Source organism: Nicotiana attenuata, unplaced genomic scaffold (genome assembly GCF_001879085.1).
Source record: "Nicotiana attenuata strain UT unplaced genomic scaffold, NIATTr2, whole genome shotgun sequence".
Classification (NCBI taxonomy): Eukaryota; Viridiplantae; Streptophyta; class Magnoliopsida; order Solanales; family Solanaceae; genus Nicotiana; species Nicotiana attenuata.
The window spans coordinates 218,267-225,765 of NW_017671334.1; positions in this window are offsets into that span (position 1 = coordinate 218,267).

The window sequence follows — 7,499 nt, forward strand, 5'->3', positions numbered from 1 at the left end:
AAAAAGAAAAACGTCACCCGTTATCATTAAAACTGTGGTTAGGATTTCCAGATTTAGAGTGTTAATGCCGAGTAACTTCGAATGGACCCCGGAATGCCAGCAAGCTTTGAGAGATTTGAAAAGGTACTTGTCAAGCTCTCCGTTACTATCAAAATCGAAGGGAGGTGAAACATTGTTGGTTTGCCTTGCAGTCTCGAATGTAGCGGTAAGTGCTGCTTTAGTCCGTGAGGATAAAGGTACACAATCTCCCATTTATTACGTTAGTAGAATTTTAACGAGAGCAGAAACTCACTACCCGCATTTGGAGAAGTTGGCCTTAGCTCTCGTAGTCGCCGCTCGAAAGCTGAGGCCTTACTTCCAATGTCACCTGATATTTGTGGTGACTACCATTCCCATGCGGAACATCCTCCACAAACTCGAACTCTCATGTAGATTGTTTAAATGGGTCGTCAAAATGAGTGAATTCGACATAGAGTATAAACCGAGGACTGCGATTAAGTCACAAGTTTTGGCCGACTTTATGGCTGATTTCAGTCCAGGATTGCTGCTCTAGCAACCAAAGAAGTAGTGATTGTGTCAGAATCGACATCGGGAGCTTGGACCTTATTTATGGATGGAGCTTCCATCATAAAGGGGTCCGGGCTTGGCATAGTATTAGCCACGCCTTCGGGAGAAACCCTAAGGCAGGCCATAAGAACGATCCATTTAACTAACAATGAAGCAACATATGAAGCTTTGATTGCAGTACTCGAACGGGCCTGGGGACTAGATTTCGAGGTCATAGAAGTCAAATGTTACTCTCAGTTGGTGGTAAATCAGGTCTACAGGATCTTCGAAACCAAAGAGGAGTGCATGCAACAATAGTAGTGAAGGTCCAGGCTCTGTTAGCTCGGTTTCGGGAGTGGTCGATTACTCACATCCCGAGGGAAGTAAATACAGAAGTAAATGTATTAGCTAACCTCGATTCATTAATGGAAATGAAGGGAACAGATTTCGGGACAATAGTACAACTCATGCACTCGATCCTGGACGCAGATAGCAACTATGAGGTAAACACGACTAATTTGGTCTGGGAATGGAAGAATGAGATCATCGATTATCTCGAGCAGGGGAAGTTGCCCGAAGACTCTAAGGCATCTAGGCGTTGCGCGCTAAAGTAGCACGATATAGCTTCAAAGGAGGCCAACTGTACAGGAAATCTTTCCAAGGCCCGCTAGCTCGATGCTTGGGAGAGTCCAAAGCTAATTATGTTATGCGAGAAGTCCACGAAGGGATATGTGAAAATCATCCAGGCTCGGATTTCTTAATGCTAAAATCAGTAAGGGCTGGATATTATTGGCCCCGAATGGAACAAGACAGCAAAGCTTTTGTGAAAAAAATGCGATAAGTGCCAATGCTACGCACCACTGATATATCAACCAGCAGAACCATTATTCAGTTCTATCTTTGTGGTCGTTCATGAAGTGCGGAATGGATATCGTTGGACCACTAACGTCGGTCCCTGGTACTGTAAGGTTTCTTTCAATTTTAACTGACTATTTTTCTAAATGGATAGAAGCATGTCCTTATTAGAAGATTAACGAACATGAAGTGGTGGATTTCTTGCGGGAGAACATAATTTGCAGATTTGGAATACCAAAAGAGATAGCATGCGATAACGGGCCATAATTTATAGGCGCAAAGATCACAAAGTTCCTTGAAGATTTGAAAATCAAGAAAATCACATCTTCACCCTATCATCCAAGCGCAAATGGTCAAGCAGAATGAACGAACAAAGTGATTATATAAAATCTCAAGAAGAGATTGGAAGCGGCTAAAGGTAAATGCCTAAGGAACTACCTGGAGTGATATGGGCGTACTGAACAACGGCCAAACCGAGCACAGGAGAAACTCCTTTTTCTCTTGTGTAAGGAGCAGAAACCTTAATCCCGGTGGAAGTAGGAGAGCCTACCTTGAGATATTTCCAAGCAACCGAAGAGACGAACAACGAAGCGATGTTGGTCAACTTGGAGCTACTCAATAAGCGCAGGGACTTGGCACATATAAGATTGGAAGCCCAGAAGTAGAGAATAGAAAGATATTATAATCGAATAGCTAGGTCCAATGTGCGAATCCCCCTACCAGGTTTCAGCTGTTACCTGGAAAGGCTCATACAAGTTAGAGAATCAAGATGGAGAAAAGCTGTCAAGCAACTAGAATGTGGTACACATCAAGAGATATTATTGCTGACAAACATTACATGTACTGAAAGTATGTGCTGCACTCTTTTTCCTTTCGTCCAGTTTTTGTCCCATTTGAATTTTTCTGGCAAGGTTTTTAACGAGGCAGTAACGAAAAGCATACTACAAAGGAAGTTTCAAAAGTAGCAATAAGACCTTTAATAGTAAGGCACAAAAGTGAAGAACCACTCCGGGACGGTTAGATAATCTTTGTCCCACTGGGAAAGTGAGTTTGCTATCAAGCAAAGGTTACCCGACCATTCACAAGTGCAAACCACTAGAGGATTGTTAGATAGCTTTTGCTCGATAGAATAAGCGAAGTTTGTTACCGAGCTGAATATTGTCTAGCAATTCATTAGTGGGGTCCTCGAAGGTTCAAGACTTTCAGTTTTCCAATTCGTATTCTTCGCATTTGAATAGGGGGGGGGGAATGATATGAGGATACGACAATAATGACTACCACGTCGACTGGAACACGAAATTCGGGAACATAGTTATATTATCGGGACCAGAAGTTGTACAAGTTAGCCCAAAGAAATGGCAATTTCATTTTAGCATAACGAATGCTTATGTATTTTTTGAAAAAAGGAAGGAATAAAGTAAAGTCCTTTTATTTTCCATCTTGTTTCTTGTATGACCGATGAAATGATTTTATCATTTGAAAGTCAAACAACTACTTCAAATGCTAGTGCTGTAATGAGCAGGAGACGTCCTCTTCAAGAGCACCTTAAACATAAGAGGGCCCTCTCTTACAAAATCCCTCACGATAAAAGGGTTGATTTCAGAAGAACTTGTGCCTGAAATCCACAAGCTTTCGGGGGAAAAACACACCCAAGGTCTTATGTAATAAGACCCAAACAGTAAAACTTGCGCAGAGCGCTTAAGCAAAAAAGAATGAAAAGATTAAAACTTGCATAAATGATCAAACGAAGAAAAGACTCATGCAATACTTGAGCAAAAGATGTCTTTATTCACAACAAATGTGCCGAAGTGGCACGGATACAAAAATTGGAGAAAAAGAGGAAAAGTTTAACTGCTACATCTCCCGAATCGGGAGGAAGAGAAGTGTCCGCACCCCCAGGGGAGGTGGGTAGATCTACCGATGGCTCAACATCTTGGCTCTTATCAGTTTGGCCTTCAACTTATTCGCCTTCCGATTCCTCTTTATATTCCGAAGTTTCTGAACCGGAAGCATCAGGCTCTGCCGGGAGACCCCTTTTAGTAGCTGACTCAAGCTCACGGGCCTTGGCGATTTCAGCATTAAAGACAATGATACCCGTTTTAGCCTCTTCCAAGGTTTTTCTCCTCATATTGTACATACCATAAGTTTTCTCAACAATGAGGGAAGTCGCTCAGCGCTTAAGTTCTTCTTTGAGTTGGATGACCTTGGCAGAAATATTTTTCGGGCGGATCTAATAGACTTGAGGCTAACATCGAGCTCGCGGACAGTTGAGCTAAAAAGCGTATTATGCTCAATAGTCTTCCTATACTTCTCCAACTAGGCATGTTTCACCCCCGCAGTAGCAATCTCTTTAGTTTTGGAGTTCAAGGCTGCCTCTAAGTTGGTCAATCTTTCAGCAGAGACAGCCTAACGATCGGTTGTAGCAAGAACAACACTATGGAGTTCAGCCCATTTGGCCTTGGCTTCGTCAAATTTAACCCTCAACGGGCAAGTCTCTTGGCTAAGGGTTACCATTTCTTGCTCACTTTGCTGCAAATGAGTCTCCAGTACAACGGCCTCAGCAGCTTTGGCTTCCAATTCTAAGAGGCGAGCAGCAGTTTGCTCCTGCTCAACCAAAAGTTCATCCCGTGCGGAGGTAAATTCTTCTTTTTCCCTAATCAACCTTTGGAGGCCCTCAGAAGAAAGAAAATTTGCCTACAAAACAAGAAAGGGAAACTCGGGATATTTTCAGGCAAAAACAAAAGAAATAACAAAAGAAGTGAACAATGTACCGATGCGGCGTTATGCATGGAATTGTTCAAACAAGCACTCTCACGAGAGAGCCTATATCTTTTCCCAATCTTTTTTTGAAGTCAAAGGCTTTAGATAGTTAGCAAGTTCCACCGCCCGGGATAGCAAATTGCATCCGGTGGAGACCGAGAGAGTAACGCTCCTCCTCCTTTGCAGATCTTCTGAAGGGGGAGCATAATTTTTCCCCAAATTCCCATGAACTGGAGATTGGGGAGAAGAACACCCTCTTCTCGGGTAGATGCGATCGGTGGAGATGATGTAGCAGTTGCTGGTGGAAGAGTTGGTGAAGATGGAGATGAAATTGATGGCGTTGAAGGGTGAGAAGCAGCTACGATAAACGCAGTGCTGGTTGTTGGTTTCTCATCAACCGAAGACAGAAGGGACCCGGTACTCAGCCCCAATATACCGGGCATAGTGATTGGGATCCGAAAGCAGGAGTTGGCATTTTCCACCATTTCATACTCCCCTAGAGCGCCGAGACATCGTCTTCGGTTAGTATAACTAACTCAACAGATTGAGCGGTCTGTTGAGTTGAAGAAGGTCGTCGTCTTCTATGTAGATAGGCTCCCTCCTTGCTAGCTTTTCCATCATCGTCAATCATCACGGTATCTATGGCCGGCCTGGGTGGAGGGCTCATCACCATGACTTCCAGAGACAACTCAAGGGCAACATTTTTCGCTCTCTTATTATTTCCCCCGACTGCGGAGGAATGCCTTCTTTTTGGTTGCTTGTTCTCCGGTCGGGGACTCCGAGAAGAAGCACTTGCGCTAGAAGCAGGCCTGAGACGCCTTTCTGTGAAAAATCTTTCTGTAGCAGCCACGCCGCATCAACAGGATCAGCCAAAATGTCCTCCTCGGGGACGACAACTGAGCCCTGGGGTAGACCTTTATTCAATAGGAGAGAAGAATTAGATAACTTTCTCATAAGAAAAGGTAATGACATGACGAGTTAAACTTACCATGATTTTTGGCCTTCCACCCATATTTTAGGAACAACTCTTTTTGCGAGCGGGTTTCGGGCGTAGTAACGTCCAAAATTTTCTGAACCCACTGGTCCAAGCCCTCAACCCTAGGGGGAACCCACCGAGTCGTTGAGGTAGATAAATGAAGAAAAATTAATATTGATGAGAAAAAGACTTTAACAAGAGGAGAAGCAAATTATATACTTACGAGTGTGGTTCCACGATTCCGGGAAGGAAGGTGCCGAGGCCGGGATAATGTCACTGGTGGCAATGGAGACAAACCGTTCCATCCACCTACGATCGCTATCATCATCCATGCTAGATAACAATGCATGGTGGCCTCGCTTGCTGAAGTTGATAATCCCCCCACGGAAGATCTTAGGGAATAAAGGTTCATCACATGAGCTAAAGATAGCTCATCTACCGTTTCCTGGCATAGACGACGAAGGAAAGCAATCGTCCTCTACATGGAGAGCTCACTTGTGCCAAACACACTTAATAGCGGAGGCAAAACTCCTCAATGACGGAGTCAAGATCTCCACTCAAAGAAAATGTCTCCAAAGTAAAGGGATACGTATAGAAGTACGTAAAACCCTTCTTGGGTAAGGTTACCCCCTCCGCCAAGTCAGGAGCGATGATGCCTAAATCCTGGCAACGTCAATCTTTATTCACAACAGGAATGCTGGAAGGAGGGATGGAAGAAGGATATCTGTTAATGGCCCATGTACAAGGGCTAACAGAAGGAAATTTCTCTTAGAAGTCTTTTGTTGTAACAAGACTTCTAGGGATGATGGTGCTCACTATTTGAGGACCAGTGTCCTCAACTTTGTTTTTGTTCTTTGAGGAACTGGTATTTTTTTTAAGAAGAAGCCGTTATATGTTATGGAAGAAGGAAAAGCTTTTCTCGTTTGAAGAGAGTTAAAGAAAGATTGAAGAACATAATACAAGTCGAATGAAGAGAGTTTGGAGAATTATGGAGTATGAATGAAGGAGGTTGATGCGTATAAGTAAAGGTTTAAGCGGCTAAATTCGTGGCCATGATTACCTCGATAACCGGCAAAAGTTATGCTGAATCGTGGGATGGCGCGTGCTCAGGGAATTAAATCAGGTGGAACGTGCGTCTAATCAACCTTCAGAAGCTTTTCAGAGGGGATCATAGTAATTCCCGCCAAAAAGAGTGTTTCTACTAACTTCACGATGACACAAAGTTATGTCACCGGAAAGCCGGGGGACTATCTGTATAGGGTAAAATATGCCATGATAAGTGGTTGCATAATAGAGTGACACGTGGAGCATTTAATGGAGAATATTCCGTAGCATTTAGTACACTGCCTATTACAAATAATTTGTCATTTATGCTCACCGTTACACATTTTTCAATGGCCCTCATAATTAACATTAAAGAAGGGCATGATCCTAGGACCTTGTTCCCTAGGTGCAACTATAAATAGTGAGCTATATTATCATTGTAAATGACACGAATTTCTAGCAAACTTATGTTATAATCGATTCAAAGCTTTATACAATTTTATCTTCTTACTCCTTGATTTCATTGTTGTGGACTGTGGTGCTCGGAAGCCCTACTCCCGGAATTACTGTTTCTGCTATTTCATCTTCATTTCAAGGCTAAGTATTCCGTATTTCCTCAATTATTTTATTATTTTAGGATCAAATTAATTTACTTGTCTAGAAACCACATATGGGTAAACACTAATCTGACGGATACGTCTAAATATATCCAGCAAAAGAAAAATATACAACAAAGGGTACTCAAAATTGTTTGAAAATGGGTTAGAATTGAAATGGAATTACAAGGGGAAAATCTCTACATTACTAATTACGAAATGGAATTGAAATGACAGTTTTTTTGAACACCAATAAAAATGGTGATGTTCATGGTAATATTGATTGTGAAAGTGGTGGTGGAAGGGGAGGAGGTGCTAGTGGTGGAAGAAGTGTAGGAATAGGTGTAACTTGGATTTGGCGATAAGGTGGTATGTAGTGCCCACCTAGTCAAAATACCAGTGCCTTTTCGGATTTAGCTTCCACCTTGGAAAGCCTAACAGATGAAGGGTATATTTAAGCCACTTTTATCATATCGGAGTATTTATGACCAATGGTATAATAGAGGGTAAAATTAATCCTTTTCGCATATTAAAGGAGCATATTTGACCAAATGATATACAAAACAAATATAACTAACATAATTGTATGCAAGTTGGATACAAGTTGTATGTGTTTGATCGACTTCTGTACAGCAAAAACTTTATATTGTAGCTTTTGATAGAATTCTATATATATATATATATATATATATATATATATATATATATATATATATATATAT